A 21981-nucleotide genomic window follows, 5' to 3' on the forward strand; every position below is an offset into this window, starting at 1 on the left:
CAATCATGAACTATCATAAGGAAATAAGAAAATTGCTGTCGTAGAAATCTCTGAGTGATAGGTTCCTGAGTTTCTTTAGTTTACCTTTTTTCCAATTTTATGTAAGCATAGAATTTTGCAGCTACAAACATCATTTCCTTTATAATGAGAAAAAATCAGATATTACAAATTTATATAACTTAATGATATATATTAAGTTTAAATGATATATATTAATTCAGCTATGTAAAAATATACTCAGAATTGAAAAACTTAGATGAAAGAATATCAAAATATTCTCAGTGGTTATTCCTGACTGGTGGGATTAGGTATGATTTTTAAAAAATATTTGTCTTTTCCTTTTTCAGATTTGCTATAATGATGACATATTATTTATATTGTTATTATAATTTAAATATGACAAATGGGGCACCTTTTCCTTTATTTCTTCTTTTCATAATAATTCATTGAAATTTCAGTTTTATGAAAAATTTTTTTTATCAGTGCTTCTGCTATTATATTTATATGTATTATTTCCAAAGAGAGAGAGATATATATACGTATATATATATATATATGTATATATATATATGTATCCCTCTGCACTAGTCCATTCTCACATTCCTATAAAGAAATACCTGGGACTGGGTAATTTATAAAGAAAAGATGTTTAATTGACTCATGGTTCTGCAGGCTGTGCAGGAAGCATGATGCCGGCATCTGCTCAGCTTCTGGGGAGGCATCAGGAAACTTACAATCATGGCAGAAGGTGAAGGGGGAGCTGGCAATTCACATGACTGGAGCAGGAAGAAGAGAGAGATGGGGAAGGTGCCACACACTTTGAAACAACCAGAGGTCAGGAGAACTCACTATTGTGATGACAGCACCAAGAGAGCATAGTGTTAAACCATGAGAAACAGCCCCCATGATCCAATGACCTCCCACCAGGCCCAGCCTCCAGCATTGGAGATGACATTGCAATGTGAGATTTGGGTGAGTTTCATTTGAGAAGCCTATCCCAAGCCAGCAGGATGGGCTGGTTACTGAACATCAAGACTTTGTTTCAAATATTTACCAGTATTCCCTCCCATGTCTCTGGATAGACTACTCCAGTTCCTCACATTAATCCTTGTGGGATACTTCCAGCTATACATTACCAGTTTCAGCTTGCTGGCCAAGCCGTTCTACATGGCCTCACATGGGCCCATCCTAAAATTCCTGAACCCAGCTTGCCCCATCAACTCCCACTTTAGAAAACTAAAAAAAAAAAAAAAAAAAAAAAAAAAAAAAATGCCCTTTTAATGGCCCCAGCACTGGGACAGCCAAACCCCACCAAATGCTTTACTCTGTGTGTGCATTCTGACCATGGCCTGCTCATGGACTACTCTGCCAAACATACGGCAATGCCCCACAAGCCATTACATACCTCTCTAAACAACTGCGCTCTGTCATTTTTTTTCCTGGGCAGAGAACTGTGGTTTGAATGACACTATCCCCCAGTTTGAACTCCCCTCTTCCATCCAATTGGACAATGGGCCAAGGTTTATTTCACAGGTTAACCAACAGCTAGCAAAGGCTCTGAACATTAAATGGGCTTTCCATATTCCTTATCAACCCCAATCTTCAGGTAAGATTGAATGGGCTAACGCCCTTAAAACAGCAACTAACCGAACTCTCTAGAGGTTAAGATGACCTGGACTTAACTTCTACCATTGGCCCTCAAGCCTTTGTGAGCCTTCCACACAAACCCCTCAGCCTAAGCCCACTTGAACTCATGTACGGATGTCGCTTTATCCTCCAGAATCTCTTTTCATCTCCTCCCCCTTCTATGTGGGGTACTTGGCCAGCATTACACCTCATTTAACTTCTAATGCTTACTCACCCCAGCCTGAAAGCCCATCCTCCAGACACTCCTCCCTGTCCCTGCAACTAGGGAACTGAGTCTGAATCGCCGACTCCTCCTCCTCCTCTCTCCAGCTAAAGTGGACAGGTCCTCACTAGGTCATCCTAACTACTCTCATGGCGGCAAAGCTAACATCCTATCTATACTGGATACACCATTCAAAACTAAAAAGAGCACCAAATTCACATTCGGAAATTTTCTCATCCCCAAATTATTTTTCCTCCCTCACAGGATTGACCTTGCTGCACTTAACAAAAATTCCGGAAGTTGCCGATCCAGAAGGCCCTGGTCCGCGACACTCTCTGCCTCCAATTTCAAATCTTTTATCTCATACTTTGTTTCAAATATTTCCCAGTATTCCCTCCCATGTCTCTGGATAGACTACTCCAGTTCCTCACATTAATCCAGGAGCTGTGACTGCAGGACATCTTCCAAGATTTCAGTCCTACTCAAGTCTCCATTTTTTTTTTTTTTGTATACTCTAAGTATTGGATACTCTAAGTCTCTGCACCCTGCCTTTGGCAGTTGGGGCCCCTTCGTCAACCTCACACATTGTCTTTTAATCAGTCATACTCCCCTTTTCCAACTGTTAAATTTGTTTGTCCACATAAACCCAGCAGGTCACAGCCCTTCCTGTTAACCTTACTACATGAACCTGGTCCAAAATAAACCTGCATCTCACCTACTCAGCCAATCCATTCCCAAAACCTGTTTATAATCTTGTTCAGCTAAACACCTTTCCCCAAATCCATCAAGTAAACCCACAGTGTCACACACAGGGATGTCACCCGCCTTCACATCATGGCATCTTAACGAAACATGTTACAATCTGGATTTCATAAAGCACTTCCTACCAACCCTGCCCCTCTTTGCTGGTGCAGCTCTACGTGTATCATACTCAAGGGAGCTTCCTAGAAAAAAAAAATTCACATGATTCCCTCAACTTCAACCTTTATCCTTCTGCCCCGTCAGAACTGCGATGGCTATTAGTTACCAAAACCCATCTCTTTCTCTCTCTCCAAAACCAAACAGCTTTCCCCTCCTCCTTGACCAACATTCCCGCTCAGGCCCTCACAGGGGCTACCCTTGCTAACAACTATTCAACTTGGAAAAACAAAAAGTATGAACAAAAAGTGTATTCGGGATTCAACCCCGCCTTCTCATGGCTCACTACCTTCACTTACAACTTTTTCCTGTCAACCCCAAGTCTTTTCTGTGTGAAACAAACTCTTATCTCTGCCTACCAGCCAATTGGTCGGGAACATGCACCCTCGTATTTCAATCCCCAAACCTTACCGTCCTACCAAACAACCAGACCATCCAGGTTCCTTTAGTAGCTTCTGTCTCATCTTCCTCTACATGCACTAAACGGGCTCTACATCTCATACCTCTGGCAACGGCAGCAGGATTAAGCATCTCTGCTGCGCTTGGCACCAGAATAGCAGGTAGATCACCCTCAACTGCCCTATGTAGCAAAGTCTCTACAGTTCTCTATAGCACCCTAGAGGACATGCATACTTGCATTACAAGCCTCTAAAGGCAGAGAGACTCCTTTGCAGGAGCTGTCCTTCAAAACCGAAGGGCTCTAGACCTGTTAACCGCTGAGAAGGGGGACACATGGGTATAACTCCAAAAAGAATGCTGTTTTTGTGTTAATGAATCCAGCATTATTCATGACACAACCTGAAGGCTCCATGACAGGGCTGCAGAAACCCAACATCAAGTTACTAGCTCTTGGTGGCAGGGGTCATCCCTTCTAAAGTGGGTGCCTTGGTAACCCCTTTCTTTTTTTTTTAATTGTACTTTAGGTTCTGGGGTACACATGCAGATCATGCAGGATTGTTGCATAGGTACACACATGGCAATGTGGTTTGCTGCCTCCATCCCCCCGTCACCCACATCTGGCATTTCTCCCCATGGGTAACCCCTTTCTTAGAGCCCTTAATTATCTTCCCCATAATACTAACAATTGGCCCGTATGTACTCATCTTTATATCCTACTTTATCTCCCAAAGGCTGAACTCCCTTGTCCAGGTAGGCACCTAGAAACACATTAATACCATCCTTCTCCACCAAGTCCAGCATCAGCACCTTCAGAAAAACAACTCTGAAGACGGACACGGACTGCTTTAAAACCCAAACCCTGATTACAGTGCCCCTGTTCAGCAGGAAGCAGCCGGATAATTAACAACTCCCGTCCTTCTTTTACACTACAGTAGAAGGCAGGGATGTTAGTCCTGGTTGATGGGTGGGTTTACTTCTTTAAGAAAAGCAGCTTGAGAACGATGGAAAGGCGGCTTAAGAGAACAGGAACCATGTGTCAGTGATAGAAAGAATGATTAGGACAAAGGTGGTATACTGAACTTGACTTCAGGACCAGTTTGAACAGCGTAATCCTAAAGTTTTCTAAAAGTTCCACTTAGTGAGGTTTTACAATTTTTTAGCTTCAGGCAAAAAACCTGTTTGGTAAGGTCCAGATTTTTTATTTTATTTTTATTTTTATTTATTTTTATTGCATTTTAGGCAGATTTTTTTTATCTCTGTGACGGTTTGGGGATGGTCTCCTGTAGCTCTCCTTCTGCTGAGCTGGAAAGTACTTCTGGTGCTCCTGGTCCAATCACATATGGTCCCCCAAGAGAAAACCATTCTTTACGGAGAGAGAAGGGGAAACTAAAGTTGCTTACATTAGAATATATTTACATGTGGGCACTACAAAGCCTTACATTAAAAGGCTACAGTGCAAACGGCATCACAGGTCTCTTTCCAGGCGTAGGGCGGCATTTTGGAAGAAACCTTTTGGAAGTTACTTTCCTCATCTCTGCCGTTCTCTCTCGTGCATTCCAGGGCCATAACTTAGGAAGATCAACATTGATATGATTGGCCTTTACTGCCATACATGTTTGCAGTCAGGCTTTTGGCCGCTCTAACTAAAATTGCTCCCTAATGACACTTGCTCTCATTCCCTTGCTCGTTTTTCTCTTTCATGCTTACTATTATCTAAAACAAAACAAGAAAACCTTTTTGTTGGTTTCTGCTCCAGAGTGTAAGTTCTACAAGGATGGATGAGATATTCATGCTTTCATTGGATTATAAAGCTTGCTACAATGAAGCTGCTGTTATTGCAATGTGTGTACTAGTGATCGCCTTCCTCCCTTATGATCATAATGTAGGACTCACGATGGCAAGCACTTAGATTGAAAAGTTTTAGGACCTAAGTCAGGGATAGGCAGTTCTTGAAATAAATGAAAGAAAGAATGAATATATAAAATCACTTTAAAAATCTTTTCTCAGAACTGCATTCCAAAACAACATATGGCCTGAATAAGCAAAACGTTCGAATTATTTCTTATCCGCGTGTTGCTTTTTGCCAAAAATTGCTAGGTTTAATGAGTTGTTAGTAGAGCAAAATAATGCCTTCATCACAAATTTGTTTATAGGCAGTCTTCCATATATCCTATGATAGACAATAAAAGATGGGAAAAGTAAACAAACAGACCTAAATCCTGTCAGGTGACAGTCTCATAAAATCTCACTTCAATTTAACATCCAGGGACACATGTGGGTGATGAGCATTTGACAACTGCCTTACGTTCTGCTGTAATGTCACACAGAGTAGCTGCCATTCTGGTCTAAAAACCCGGGGGAAAAGAACAAACGTGAAATATTAGAAATCCTTAATTATGTCTCTTGAGATTATTTGGCTTGAAGTCTGATTGCCAAAAATATCCCTGCCTGTAACATTAGTAGTGTTTTGTATTTAACTAAAATATCAGGAATGTAAAGGAAATGTAAACCACTTCGGTTGTCTAACCAACATTATTCATTTGATTTCTGCTCACTGCTGATAGTAGCACATTTATATTTCATGGTTTCTGAATTCAAAGTACCATAATATCCAGATGTGGTCGACTGCTTTCAGGACCAGATGATAAACAGCATTATTTCTTGAAGTTAGATAGCAATCCTGAGGAATAGTCCATTCAGCAGCAAATCAAAAGATTTATATGAAGTAGGAAAGTCATATTAATCTAGTCTAGGTATTCCTGGTGTCAGAAACTTATCTGTAGGGAAAATAGAAAGCATTATATAAAGAAAGTGGTTTATACGATGGCCTGGAAGCACAGTGGCATCAAAATAAGGAGAGAGACTTGATATATAATTTAGAACTAATTTCTGAGAACAATATGTAATGGAAAACTAATATCACAACTCACAACCCCACTTCAGTTTTGCCAATGGAAAAGTAGGTAAGCAGCCCAGCATGGTGGCTCACGCCTGTAATCCTAGCACTTTGGGAGGCCGAGGTGGGCGGATTGCCTGAGCTCAGGAGTTTGAGACCAGCCTGGGCGACATGGTAAAACTCCATCTCTACTACAACACAAAAATTAGCCAGGCGTGGTGGTGTGCGCCTGAAGTTCCAGCTACTTGGGAGACTGAGGCAGAAGAATCACATGAACCTGGGAGACGGAGGTTGCAGTGAGCCTAGATCACGCCACTGCATGCCAGAGTCTTTGTCTCAAAAAGAAAAAAAAAGTAGGTAAGCAATTTTGGAGTGCTTTATGATCTAGAAAGAAGTCTTTGTACACACTTATGGTTTTAAATTATTATAGGCTTCTTTCTATGTGTTTTCTAGAACATAATGCTTTAAAAACGCATTGGTGATGTGAGTGTTCATACTAACACGTGGTTCTCTGTGGCTGAGGATATGTTTCGAATGTTGCTGCTCATGGTTGCTTTGATCTGCCAGTTTCAGCATAATGATGTAATACACATGTGAGTGTTTCGAACCGGCAAATAGTTCTACATAAATTCTCGATATGGCATTTTCTAATTTTTTTAGTGTACATTTATATATATGAAAAGAGTATTCTTCATCATTTCTTTGCAGTGCGATTTTAAGCCTGAAAATAATATTTGGTCTTCAATCTTGGCAAGCATAGCTGTAAAGTAGATGGTAAGGGTGGTGATAAGATAAAAAACTTTCTTCCTGGTTAATGAAGGATATATAATGATCTTCTTTGTCATCTCGATATATTTATATTCACCTCTCTACAAAAGAACTTAACTGTACTTGGTTATTCAAATTGCTAAAATTCGAGTTGCAACCAATAATAAGTAGAACCTTAAATTCTGAGGAAAAGTTTACAGAGTAAAACCCATCTTTTCTTATACCATAATTGAAGAGTCAATTTTTAAATAATGTTTCTTGAATTATCTCTTCTTTTTCCTGAGCGATTAAGAGCTTCTAAGATATCGTTCTAGTTTAAGAGGTGGTGATTGATCTTTTTTTAAAGAACTAACTCTCTGTGGATTTTCTATACATTAACCAATTAAGTCAATGCTGCTTTATTGTTTGCTGCTACATGTACATTCAGTCTTACCTCCAAGCCCGACTGTATGATCCTCGAAAGCAGGATATAAACCAGTTTCTCAGATATGAAAGGAAGCTGAAGAGTATTACACAGCAAAAGCATAGAATAGTAACGATATTTTATGCGTTAAGCAAACTTCTTTAGTGCAGCACTTCTCTGAACTTCTGTTGCAATAGTTAATTGCTGTGGCTCCTGAACCAGACTGACTTGGAGCCCATCTCAACTCCATTATGAACTGTGTGATCTTGAACCTTGGATACATGGATTAACCTTTATGTGCTTTAGTTTCTAGAACTGTAAACTGGGTTACCTCACACAGTTGTTTGTATGAAACATTAAGAAATTAATGCATGTACTATTATCATTAATGCACAATTGTGGATTTCTGCAAGAGGAATTTAGTGTGCAGTTTCCATAAATATATCTGACCATGGAATTCTTTTTTTTCTGACATGTCACGCAACTAGTGTTCCAGAACGTACACTCAGAGAAATCTCTTTAGACAGTGTCCTATGATTACAGATATTTAACACATTTGTATCATGAACATTAGATATCCACATTCCATTCATGTAGATTTTAAAATATGTATATTTTTACTTTTATGCATGCTTCCCCTGTGTCCTTCTGGATATATACCCCAGAACCATTTAAAGTAAGTTCCAGACTTTGGGATTTTTCAACCTAAAGTACTTTACCATATATTTCCCAGGAATAATGACAATCTGTTATAGATATTATTATAGTGCTTAATAAAATAACAATGATTATATAGTATCATTCATCCAATATTTAAAATGTATCCAAATATTACCAGATATCTTTTATAGATGCTTTTAACAAATATAGGACCTGGGCTGGGCGCAGTGGCTCACGTCTGTGATCACAGCACTTTGGGAGGCCAAGGCGGATGGATCACAAGGTCAAGAGGTTGAGACCATCCTGGACAACATGGTGAAACACCATCTCTACTAAAAATACAAAAATTAGCTGGGCATGGTGAAGCATGCCTGTAATGTAGTCTCAGCTACTCTGGAGGCTGAGGCAGGAGAATTGCTTGATACTGGGACGCAGTGGTTGCAGTGAGCCAAGGTCATGTCACTGCACTTCAGCCTGGCGAAAGAGAGAGATTCTGTTTCCCAAAAAAAAAAAGGACCCAATTGAGGTGCACATGTTTTATTTTGTTATATATGTGTAACTTTCTTTTAATATAGAGTAATTCTCATATTATTTTTTTTGACTAACTTTTTAAAGAGCTTTTATCAGCTGTCTTGTAGAATGTCCTTTCGTCTGATTGTCTTTTGCGTTGACTAAATTTTTTTCTACCTTTTATCTTTCTTGGAAATGGGAAGTTAGGTCTAGAGTTTGATAAGATACAAGTTAAGCAATTTGACAACAATGCTTGATGGATGATTATTTCAAAGCACATCCCATTTGAGACATATAATATCAGATTTTTCCTTTATTAGTAATGATAAATTTGATCACTCAGTTAAGGTGGTGACTCTCCGAAGTCTCAATTGTGAAAGTATATCTTTTCCTTTGTAAATTTTAAATAAACCAGTATGTAATGCATTGGAATTTGTGAATCTCTTTTTCCTTAACTTTTTACCAATCCTTTTTGTATCCATTGATAACTCCTTGTTTAAATCAAATTGTACATTAGGATTAGGAAATGGTGATTTTTCTAATTTTGTGATTCCATGTGCATTTATTAGTAGGCATTCTTCTCTTAAGGTACTATCACTGTTTTGAGTGGCATGTGGCTTCAGATGAAGTGATGGAACGGCATACAAGAGCAGACACATGCTTGACAGATTTAGGCAGATCATGACAGTTGTAAAAGAAAATGCCAGAGCTTTTCAGACAAGACAGGGCTAAACATAGGAGGGACACGTGTGCACACAGACACACAGACACACATACATGGAGGGGGGAGAGAGAGACAGAGAGATACAGGTTTACTATACGGCTGTCCCCTGGGAAAGGCCCCTGGGAAGAGACCAGTAAACCAGGTCAGACTGTTTCATATCAGTGCCATAATTCCCTTGTTTCTTTGACTACTTTTGGCTCTATCATTTGATTAACTGCTCTCCTTTTGTTCTCACTTTCAAGTTCTTTATCTCTTTTTCTGAAGATGTAACACTTATAATTAGCATACCTCTATCTTCCACATGTAAATTTTTGGAAGTGTTGGTAGACAGCAGAGAAGGCAGAGTTTGGAAAAATACAGGAATCAAAAGCTCTGAGATAGCCATAGACATGGTATTAGGCTCTATGTATAAGGCTTGGTTGAGAAATACATGGTACGCTGCAACAGGGTCATAAGGGGATGTTAAAAGGGCAAAATTAAAATAACTCATAAAGGGTACTGAAGTACCCTCAGCTACAACAAGTTAAGATGTGTATGCTCCGGCATCGAGAGAGTAGTTGTGTAGAGAGGGCCACCTGAAGGAGCAATCGACTTAGATGGAGGGACACAGCCAACACACAGTCCCCGTGGGGAGGAAGCCGGTGAGTAAATACCCCACCTTCAGTCTTCCCCACCCTCTGATCTCCTCAAATGTAAGTTCTGTGAGGACAGAAATTTTATTTGTCTCATTTATGTGAATGCCTAGAAGAAATATTGCCAGGTATGCAGGATGTGTTCAATAAGTTTTGTTTAGTATGTAAACGAATGGATGGAAGAAAGATTGGATGTGTGAGAGACTCAGAGGACTCATTTTGAGTTTCATTTTGAGTTTCTCAGTTGGTCTTTTGAAAATCCAAAAGCAAATTCATTTTTTTTTGCCTTAGTAACGCATATCAATGCCGTGAGATCTCATCATTTTATTTTTAGAAAACATGATCAATGAGAAAATTGCAGCAGAGGATCCACATTGAGACTTTTGAATTGAACACATTACTTAGCAAATGCTGACATGGGAACTTGAGGATATTTAGTGAACCTGCTGAAGTCAACAAACTAACGCAACTGAAATCAATAGAGAAGCAACTCTCTAGTAATCTTGGCATTTTGGGGTGGCCTGAAAAAAGGTTTTACCTACTGTTGGGCTTTGTAACCTATAAAATAAATCAAAACATAACAACAGTTAACCTTGAAAACCTTTTGATTACGTCCCAGGGTTAATATTCTTGAAGGCAGTATAGTGCGATGGGAAAGTCTGTATCTTGAATTAAGCAAAATTCTGTCAAATTCTGGCTCTGCTATTCATTATCCATTTAACATAGAACTATTACTTGAAAACTTTTTTAAAATCTCACTTTTTCATTTGTTAAACCAGAATAATCTCACTTGTATTGTGTCAAGAATTGAGAAAATGTATTGGCACATGATATCTGCTTTATTCCTATTAGTTCCTTGCTTTCCTTGAAGAAAGATAAATTAATATATTGATACAATTTAAAATAGAAAATTAATATAAATTACTATAATGTTAATTTTATGTTAGATTTTATTTCTCTTCATTTGTGTAAACTTTTGGAAATTCTTGATGTTGCTATGTAGTTGATCAACTTAGAATCAATTTCAGTGAGCTATATCAAAGAAGGCAGAAGAAAACCTACATGGTTTTACATAATCATATCCCAACTTGTCATTTATTTTTCAAACTTGAGATTTAGAAACAGTTTTCATCATGAGATAGATATAGTCACAAAACCCAATTTAAAAATAGAAATAAAGATAATTTATCAGAGTTCACAAAAATCTTCAGTTCCTGTATGTAAATGGCACTGTTGAGCAAAAGTTTTAGAGTTCACTTGTGGAAAGTTTAAATATTTCCATGTTGTTATATTTTACTTTCCTGCTAGAAGGGGAAATACAACTGATTTTATGGTAGGCAACTGAAATAACTAGTTTATTGCTTATCCTTCCACAGATATTTTATGCATATGTGGGCAATTATGTAATCTCTACTGCTTTTTAATTTTTAACAAATGCTATATTTTAGACTAGATTTAAATTTTAGGAATAGCTGTAAAGATACGACAGAGCCCCTATATAGTGCATTAACAAGTTTTCTCTTTTGTTAGCATCTCACATTTAGGGGGTACATTTGCCATAGCTAGGGAATCAACACTGGTGTATTATAATTAGTTAAATTTCACAGTTTTTTTCCATCAGGTTTTGCTATTTTTAACCCAGAGTTCCTTCTCAGTTCTAGGATCCCTTCCATGATACCATCTTAAATTTAGTTATTGTGTCTCCTTAGCCTCTTCTGATCTGTGACAATTTCTCAGACTTCCCTTGTTTTTCTAATGACCTTGACATTTTTGAGGAGGGCTGGTTAAGTATTTTGTAAAAGGGTCCTCAATTGGAGTTTGACTGATGTTTTTCTCATGGTTAGACAAAAGTTTTGAGAGAATGATTTCAGAGGTGAAGTACGCTTCTCAGCATGGTAACAAGGGTACGTCTTTCAACGTGGCTTACTACTGATGATGTTAACTTTGATTACCTGTCCAAGGTAGTGTGTGTTGTTTCTCCAGTGTAAAGTTACTTCTCCTCTGTTATGAACTGTAATATTTGAAAGAAAGTCACTTACCAAAGCTCATACTCAATGAGTGGAGAGTTGTGTTCCATCTCCTTATGCCCTTTTAATTTTTTTTTTGAATTTTTATTTTAAGTTCAGGGGTACACATGCAGGTTTCTTACATAGGCAAACTGTCATGGGGGTTTGTTGTACAGCTTATTACATTACCTAGGTATTAAGCCTAGTACCCATTAGTTATTTTTCCTGATCCTCTCTCTCCTCCAAACTTCTACCTCTGATAGGCCCCAGCCTGTTTTGTTCCTTTTTATGTGTCTGTGTGTTCTCATCATTTAGTTTCCACTTATAAGTGAGAACATGCAGTATTTGGTTTTCTGTTCTTGCATTAGTTGGCTAAGGATAATGACCTCCAGCTCTATCTGTGTTCCTGAAAAGGACATAATCTCATTCTATTTATGGCTGCATAGTAGTCAATGGTGTATATGTATACTTTATTTATCCAGTATATTATTGATGGGCATTTACACTGATTCCATGTCTTTGCTATTATGAATAGTCCTGCAATAAACATACTCATGTATGTGTCTTTATAATAGAATGATTTATATTTCCTTGAATATATACCCAGTCATGGGATTGCTGGGTCAAATGGTATTTCTGTCTTTAGGTTTTTGAAGAATCACTACACTGTCTTCCACAATGGCTGAACTAATTTACACTCCCACCAACAGTGTATGAGAGTTCCTTTTTCTTCACAAACTTGCAAGCATCTGTTACTTTTTGACTTTTTAAAAATAACCGTTCTGATTGGTATGAGTTGGTATCTCATTGCGATTTTAATTTGCATTTATCTAATGATCAGTAATGTTGTTTTAATAATAACCATTATGATTGGTATGAGTTGGTATCTCATTGAGATTTTAATTTGCATTTATCTAATGATCAGTGATGTTGAGCTTGTTTTATATATGCTTTTGGGCCACATGTATGTCCTCTTTTGAAAAATATGTGTTCATGTCCTTGCCCTCTTTTTAATGGTCTTTCTTATAAAGTTTTCTAAGTTCCTTACAGATGCTGGATATTAGACCTTTGTCAGCTGCATAGTTTACAGAAATTGTCTCCCATTCTGTAGGTTGCATGTTGTCTCTGTTGATAGTGTCTTTTGCTGTGTAGAAACTCTTTAATAGATCCCATTTGCCAATTTTTGCTTTTGTTGCAATTGTTTTTGGCATCTTCATCATGAAATCTTTGCTTGTGCCTATGTCCTGAATGGTACTGCCTAGGTAGTCTTCCATGCTTTGTATAGTTGTTGATTTTACATTTAAGTTTTTAATTCATGTCGAGTCAACTTTTCTATATGGTGAAAGGAAGGGATCCAGTTTCAGTCTTCTGCGTATGGCTAGCGAGTTATTCTAGTTCCATTTATTGAATAGGGAGTCCTTTCCTCATTGCTTATTTTTGTCAGATTTGTCAAAGATCAGATAGTTGTAGGTGTGTGTGGCTTCATTTCTGGGGTTCTCTATTCTGTTCCGTTCTTCTATATGTCTGATTTTGTGCCAGTATCATGCTCTCTTTGTTACTGTAGCCCTGTCACATAGTTTGAAGTCAGGTAGCGGGATGCGTCCAACTTTGTTACTTTTGCATAGGATTGCCTTGGCTATTCAGGCCTGCTTTTGGTTACATATGAATGTTAAAATAGTTTTCTTTTCTAGCTCTGTGAAGAATTGCAATGGTAGTTTAATAGGAATAGCATTGGATGTATAAATTTCTTTGGGCAATATGGTCATTTTAACATGTCGATTCTTCCTATCCATGGACATGGAAAGTTTCCCCATTTGTTTGTGTCATCTCCGATTTCTTTAACAGTGTTTTGTAGTTCTCCTTATAGAGATCTTTCACCTCCCTAGTTATCTGTATGCCTAGGCGTTTTTTTGTGGCAATTGTGAATGAGATTGAATTCCTGATTTGGCTTTTGGCTTGACTCTTGTTGGTGTATAGGAATGCTAATAATTTTTCCATATTAATTTTGTATCCTGAGACTTTGCTAAAGTTGTTTATCAGTTTTAGAAGCTTTTGAGTTGAGACTATGGAGTTTTCTAGATATAGAATCTTGTCTGCAAACAGAAACAGAAATAGTTTGACTGCCTCACTTCCCATCTGAATATACTTTATTTCTTTCTCTTGACTGATTGCTCTCATCAGTTCTTCTAATACTATGTTGCATAGGAGTGCTGAGAGAGGGAATCCTCTCTTTGTAAAAGTTTTCAAACAGAATGCTTCCAGCTTTTGCCCATTTAGTATAATGTTGGCTGTGGATTTGACATAGATGGCTTTTATTATTTTGAAATATGTTCCTTCAATACTTAGTTTATTGAGAGTTTTTAACATGAAGGAATGTTGAATTTTATCAAAAGCATTTTCAGCATCTATTGAGATAGTTATGTGGTTTTTTTGTGTCTTTAGTTTTGTTTTTGTAGTAAATCATATTTATTGATTTGTGTGTGTTGAACCAATTTGCATACAGGAAATGAAGCCTACTTGATTGTGTTGGATAAGCTTTTTGAGGTGTGGGTGGATTCAGTTGGCTAGTATTTTTTAGGGATTTTCATATGGATGTTTATCAAGGATATTGGCCTAAAGTTTCCTTTTTTTGTTATGTTTCTGCCAGATTTTGATATCAGGATGAATGCTAGCCTCATAGAATGAGTTAAGGAGGAGCCCCTCCTTCTTAATTTTTCTTTTTTTTGGATTAGTTTCAGTAGGAATGGTATAAGCTCTTTGTACATTTGGTAGAATTAAGCTGTGAATCCGTTTGGTTGTGGGCTTCTTTTTTTCCATCAGTAGGCTATTTATTACTGCCTCAATGTCAAAATTCATTATTGGTTTGTTCAGGGATTTAATTTCTTCTAGATTTTCTAGTTTATGTTCATAGAGGTGTTTATAATATTATCTGATGGTTATTTGTATTTCTGTGAGGTCAGTGGTAATATTTCCCTTTTCATTTCTGATTGTATTTATTTGAATCTTCTTTCTTCCTTTCTTTATTAGCCTAGCTAGCATTCTATTTTATTAATTTTTTCAAAAAACTACATTCTGGATTCATTGATCACTTAAATTGATTTTCATGTCTCAATTTGTTTCATTTCATCTCTGATTTTGGTTATTTCTGTCTTCTGCTATTAATAGCTTTGGAGTTAGTTTGCTCTTGGTTCTCTAGTTCTTTTAGTTATGATGTTATGTTGTTAACTTGAAGTGTTTCTATTTTTTTGATGCAGGCATTTAGGGCTGTAAATTTCCCTTTTAACACTCCCTTAGCTGTGTCCCAGAGATTCTGATATGTTGTACCTTTGTTCTTATTAGTCTCAAAGAACTTTCTGATTTCTGCCTTAATTTTATTATTTACTCAGAAGTCCTTCAGAAGCAGGTCATAACAACTTCCATGTAATTTTATGGTTTTGAGTGATTTTCTTAGTCTTGATATCTAATTTTATTGCCGTGTGATCTGTGAGAGTGGTTGTTATCATTTCAGTTCTTTTGCACTTGCTGAGGAGAATTTTCCTTCTGATTATATGATCAATTTTAGAGCCTGTGCCATGTGGCAATGAGAAGGATGTATACTCTGTTGTTTCCAAGTGGAGTCTATCTGGTCCCTTTGATTCAGTCCTGAGTTCAGGTCCTGAATATCTTTGTTAATACTTTGCCTTGATGATCTGACTAATACTGTCAGTAGGGTATCAGAATTTCTCACTGTCCTTGTGTGGGAGTCTAGGTCTCTTTGAAGGTCTCTAAGAACTTGCTTTATAAATCTAAGTGCTCCTGTGTTGGATGCATACATATTTAACAGAGTTAGATCTTCTCGTTTAATTGAACCCTTTGTCATTATGTAATGCCCTTGTCTTTTCTTATCTTTGTTGATTTAAAGTCTGTATGAAATTAGGATTGCAAACTTTGCTTTTTTTGGTTTTCCATTTGATTGGTAGATTTTTCTCAGTGCCTTTATTTTGAGCCTATGGGTGTTATTGTATATGAGCCAGTCTCTTGAATGCAGCTTACCCATGGGTCTTCTTTTTTTTTTTTTAATCCAGCTTGTCATTCTAGGCCTTTTAATTGGGTAATTTAGCCCATTTAAATTCAAGATTAGTATTGATTTTTATGGATTTGATCTTTCCATCATATTAGCTGGTTATTTTGAAGACTTGTTTATGTGGTTGCTTTATAGTGTCACTGGTCTGTGTACTTTAGTGTGTTTTTGTAGAGGCTGGCAATGATCTTTTTCATATTTATTGCTTCCTTCAGGAGCTCTTGTAATTCAGGTATGATGGTAACAAATTCTTCCAGCATTTGCTTGTCTGAAAAGGATTTTATTTCTGCTTTGCTTATGAAGCTTAGTTTGGTCAGATATGAAATTGTGGGTTGAAATTTCTTTTCTTCAAGAATATTGAGTATTGGTCCCCAATGTCTTCTGGCTTGTAGAGTTTCTTCTGGCCTGGCTTCTGACTGGTCTGCTTCTAGTCTGATGGGCTTCCCTTTATAGGTTACCTGACCTTGTCTCTAGCTGCCTTTAACATTTTTTCTTTCATTTTGACCTCTGAGAATCTGATGATTATTTGTCTTGGGGAGGATCTTCTTGAGGAGTATCTTACTGGGGTTCTCTGCATTTCTTTCATTTGAATGTTGGCCTCTCTATCTAGGTAGGGGAATTTTTCATGGATGATGTCCTGAAATATGTTTTCCAAGTTGCTTCCATTCTTCCCATCTTTTTTAGGTACACCAATAGGTCATAGATTTGATTTCTTTACATAATCCCATATTTCTCAGAGATTTTGTTCTGTGACAGAGTGCTAACAGATGCAAAGGTGCCTGATTCTCTGCAGGTGTTCACCACAGTGGTAGACCAACACAGATGAGGGGTAAGGGGGGCCTGCTGAAGACTGTGTGAGTGGTTGCACTGGAAGTGATGCTGGCTTGTGGGTGGGGTGCTGGTCTGTGCATGTGTGGGTGCCTTCTCTGTGCCCCACAAGCAGGAATAATTGCTCAGCTTGTGAGAATATTTGCTGTTCTCCATGCAGTGTTAGTGAAAGGATAGGATGCTGGTGGGGGTGGGGCTTGCTGGCTCTGTGGCTGCCAAGGATTTGTTGCAATAGTGGTTAGCAGGTGGGGTTGGGGGTGAACTGCATTCCCATGTGCTGGCCAGGCAAGTAAAGCAAAACCTACCCTTGCAGACATGCACCAGTAAAGTGATGTGGGGAGATGCTGTGGGGCTGGGATAAGCTGCAGTATGGGAAGGAAGCATGCCAGCTGGTCTGTGGCCATTGGGAGCACCTCACTGGAGCTCTCCACTGGTTATGTACAGTCCGCTAGTATAGAAGCTATGGTGTGGGACCCCGAGGTGCCCCAGACTGACCTGTAAGCAGGTGTGGCCAGAAGGGGTTTCCCAGAGAGGCCAGCAGACCAAGGGGTGCTCACATTGGACCAGCCCTATGTAATGTGCAAGACTGTCCTACAGAGATCAGGTCAGATAGTTCTTCTAGGACTTTAGTCTCCTATGGGAGCAAAGCCTAGGGGGATGGCTGTCCCTGGCTGTGCTCTGCTACAGATGCTCCCACACCAAACCTCTGGGCTGATCATCAGCTGGTGTGCTGCCCCTACCACTACTCTTAGCAGATCTTCCTGCCAATGGGAGTATCTGTGGTAGTTGAGGGGTCCCCTCCTGCTGGAGTCCCAGAGGCTTGTGGTGAGAATGGGTTGTTCCTTGACAGTTCAATTCACCCTGTAACTGTTGTGGTTCAAAAGTGAGTCTCAGTGTGCTACAGCCATGCAGGGTTCCCAGCTTTACTTCCTCTTCAGCCCAGCTTCTGTGTCTTCTCCTGTCCACTGGGCACCTTCCCTCTGGAGATCTGTTAAAAGCACACCAGTTTTCTCAGTCCCTTGGTGGGAGCTGTTCCACCTGGCTGCATGTATTTGGCCATTTTGCCCTTTCTACAACTGATTTTTGAATTATTTTATTATTAGTAGTAGAGCTATCATCCAACAATATTGTTTTGTAACATACACAGAAGGAGTAGTAGCTTTTGTGGATATCATTATTTTTATTTTGGAAAGGATCAGATTCACCACTGAACTAAGATGAGTTAACTGCTCACTGGAAAGGAACTGTAATTTCTTTGTGGGCTTTAGGGTACCAATCAGTTTTCTAGAAGAGATACTAGACAAATGGGGCTTTAATAGAACAAGTATATATTATATTAACAGGTACTTTACTAAATTAAATATTTTATTCCTTCCAGTGTTTAAAGGGCAAGGCCTTTAAGTTATTTACATATAAACTCCATTTATTTTAAATACGTAAACACAACCTCTTTTTCATTAATCTTGCTTATAAAAATGTATTCAGAAGCTTTTTGCTATATCAACTATTTGATTTTAATGTAGTGTGGTTCCTCCCTTGAAGCTCAGCTATGCTCCCTTCAGGATTCAGGTGTGTCCAGACACATCTGTAAGAGTGGTGGGATGTTCTGAAAACAGGAACTGAAGAGGGCTGTAACTTATTGTCTACCCCCCTTTACTTGTGGTTTGTGAGTTTCTAATAAGAGGCATAACTTGCCCTTCCCCACTCTTTGGGTAGGTTTGAGCTTGGGCAGGGCTTGGGCAATCTTAGATACACACACACACACACACACACACACACACACACACACTCTATACATTTATTTCAGATAGCAGCAACTAAATGGTGCTGGTGCAGACAGATTCCACAATTAGGGGCCCTAGTTCATCATTTGGGTGGATGGGGAAGGAAACAGAGAGACACCAAAGATGATATTTCTTTTAGAGGAGAAAATACTTGCTATTTTTCTAATCTTTAAAATTAGTGAGTTATGAACCATCTACATTTTGTGATATTACTTGATGTGAACACTTTGTGATTTTAAAGGCTAACCCGTATTTTTGAGATAGAATATTTAATGCAATTTGCTTATTAATTTTTTAAGAAGGCAAAACATTTAATTCAAACAAATCTTTAGCTTCAGTGAAGTAAAATATCAGCTGAAGCTACCAAACTGTAGTAAGTAGAGTGGAGCTGTGTGAGTAATCCCAAGGTGTTGCAAAAAAACACATGACTTACTGCAAATATTGCTCCAATTCACCCATTCTAGTCTCCTCAGACTGATCAATCAGCTTATTCACTTTCTATCATCCACTTTACAATCTCAGAGAAAGATAATTTCCCCAGAAACAATGAAAAAAGAGTATGTGTATATGTTATACATCAATATATTACATATATAGATTGCTGTCTAACCTCTTGAGAAGTGCTTGCTAGAAAAATCTTTTCAGAAAGCAGGTCATTTCCTTCTTTAAATTGTTTGAAGAACATTGTCCCTAGATTTCAAATCTCACAAAATATATTTCCCTTGCTACACAGTAAGTATTTTGTTTTTCAATGTTTCTGTGAAGCTGTTATGAACCTGACATAAGATACATGTGAAATGTTCAGATGTTTGGCAGATATAATGTAACTATCATGATTGAAGCCAGCCAAGAAACTCATTTTTCGGGCCTCTTCAGTCTTCTATATGAAACATTTTGACCTACATCATCAATTTAGAATTATACAGCTTCATACCAAATTTCACTAAGGGTTCTGAGTTCACGAGTAGGTCCAGAAAGAATTCTTTGCAATTTTTCTTTGCTAGAAATAAAGCTTACACATATTTTTTCAAGGTGTATTTTTCAAAACTATTAGAATTAGAGGAAAAACTTTTGTTGGTTAGAACTCTCCATAAAACAAATATTTGTTGAATGAATGAATGATGAAGAAATTTCACTAGATGCGTAGTAGTAGATTCACTGTGCAGCTTATGAATGAGACTTAGCAATGTACTTATGGTCATATGTTTATGAACAATTTGAGAAAAAAAGTACGTTCTAAGGGCAATGGGTTAGAATCTGATTACCACCTCTTTCTTCTTTAATTAATTCCCCTCTTGTCACCCTTTTGACAGTGGTACTGGAATCTTTATGAGCATTTTTGAAATCTAAGAGGAAATGGAGTTGCAGACACATTTATTTTGGGTTTGGTGGAATACTTATGTGGATTTTAGTCACTTCTGGGTGTAGATACATTATTGCTAGTTGTCAGTGCAGAAATGGCTTCCACTCTACTACTGGCCCCTTTGCCAACTCACTGTCTTATTGTCAGGGGAGCGCAATGTCAGAGATCTCATGGTGTTATAAAGGCTCCTTACTGTACTTGGTACAGGCTTGTGTGCATTGCAGAGAAGACATAAGATTTAAAAAGTAAAACCTAGAAGCTAACTTAGGGAGAATTTTTCATACACCAGGTGATGCAAAATTTTATGTAGAGCATTTGATTCTCATTGATCCTATTAACAATGACTCTCTCTTCTCAGAAATATACTTGGTAATGAAATATATAAATATGGATGTACCATGCATTTTAATTTTTAAATGATAATATCATAAAATAGGGTTTACCACAATTCATAGAGGCACAAACATATAGCAGTACTATAAACTCAGTGTATCTATAGCTCATATTTGAACTAACATATATATATGAAATAGCTCATATATGAAAATAGCATAATAGACATATTTTACAAATTTGACAACTTCATAAAAGGTCATATGACATTATCAATGATAAGTCATGATTCTCAACAAAACTCTTATAAACTCTCAATAATAAAACCAAATTTTAACCTTCTAGGCTAGAGGAAAGACAGAATTATCTTTTCATTCTTTCTACAGAAAATTATTATTCTATGAGGAATTAATCAAAGAGTATGTAGCCAAAAAAAAAAGAGAAAAAAGGTGCTCTAGAGGTGCACAGTGCAGTTAATCAATAAAAATAATATTTTGTTTTTCGGTATTTTGTAATGTTTGTAGTATTTGTCAATTTTTTAATATCTATGAATTTTGGTGGTTTTAGTTCTTATTCTAAATAAATGCCTTTAACTTAATTTTATATTTGTTGTTAAGGAGGTTACTCAAATTCTGTAAATTTTATACTCTCAAAAATCTGATATGCCCCTTTAGATGCACATTATCGTAAAATATTTACAAATGAACTTTAGGGAGGTATAACTTATATATAATAGAATGCAGACATTTTATTTGCAGAGTTTGATCATATTTGACAAACGTATATATTCATGTAGCCAACACTACAGTCAAGGTAATGGAATATTTCATCACTTTCGAAGGTTCCCTTGTGGCTCTTCTCAGTCTATGCCTATCCCTCATCCCCAGATTTAGGCACCTATCCCTCATCCCCAGATCTAGGCACCTACTGATCTGCTTTCTACCACTGTAGATAAAACTTATCTTTTCTAAAGTTTCATATAAATTAAATAATACTTATGCACTTTTTGGTTTCTGGCTTCTTTTTCTCAGCTTGATTAAATTTTTCCTCCAAAGCACAACTTTATTTTCATAAAGGAAAGGACACCAAAAATAGGACTGTCCTGTGCAGATGTCCAATAGCCTTCGTGTGGGGACCAAGTGCCCCCTGGCCATTGGAAAGGCAGATCTTGTAAGTTCCATTCGTCAGTGCACTCACCCATTCATTCGTGTTTACTGAGTGCCTACTTGGTGTTGGGACAGACGAGGATGGTTGTTCCTGCCATTGTGCTCTGGAGGACATAGGCAAACATTTAAACAATGACACAGTATGGCAGGGGTCGCAGTTAAGGCTGCTGTAGGGTGGCTGTGGGTGGTGATAGACCTCAAGGCTTCACTCTGCAGTCAGCTTAATGTTTTTGAGATTCATCCATGATTTTAGAAGAATCAATAGTTAATCCCTTCTTATTGCGGAATAGTATTTCTTGATGGACATTTGGGTTATGCTCAGTTTTGCCTATTTTGAATAAGATCCTATTCATGTATATGTCTTTATGTGGACATATGTTTTTATTTCTTCTGGCTAAATACCTACAAGTGGAATTTCTGGGTCTAATGAACAGTAAATACTTATAAAATTTTAACTTTTAATTATTTTGTGGCATCCTTTAGTATATAGCTTAAATTTTCATTTATTCTTTCAATGAATATTTATGGAATGTGCTATGCAAGATAGCAGAAAATCACAGGTGAATATAACACAAGTCATACCCTAGCCCACATAAAAAATAAGGCAAAAATTTCAAAGGTGAACTCTCTCAGGATTTGTGGTCAGAAAAGGCTTAAGCTGTGCCTTAAAAGGAATATGTCA

At 37.6% G+C, this 21981-nt stretch overlaps 1 long non-coding RNA gene across 1 annotated transcript; it reads left to right on the forward strand.

Moving 5' to 3' along the window:
- The first annotated feature begins 6770 nt into the window (after positions 1 to 6770).
- LOC110568473 (uncharacterized) lies at positions 6771 to 10335 on the forward strand. The gene is made up of 4 exons (XR_002478754.1): positions 6771 to 6845; positions 7330 to 7336; positions 8408 to 8419; positions 10094 to 10335. It is a non-coding gene; the product is annotated as an uncharacterized LOC110568473 (long non-coding RNA).
- Positions 10336 to 21981: the final 11646 nt, after the last annotated feature.

Source organism: Aotus nancymaae, unplaced genomic scaffold, assembly GCF_030222135.1.
Source record: "Aotus nancymaae isolate 86718 unplaced genomic scaffold, 86718_ANA_hifiasm-v0.15.2.pri h1tg000012l, whole genome shotgun sequence".
Lineage (NCBI taxonomy): Eukaryota > Metazoa > Chordata > Mammalia > Primates > Aotidae > Aotus > Aotus nancymaae.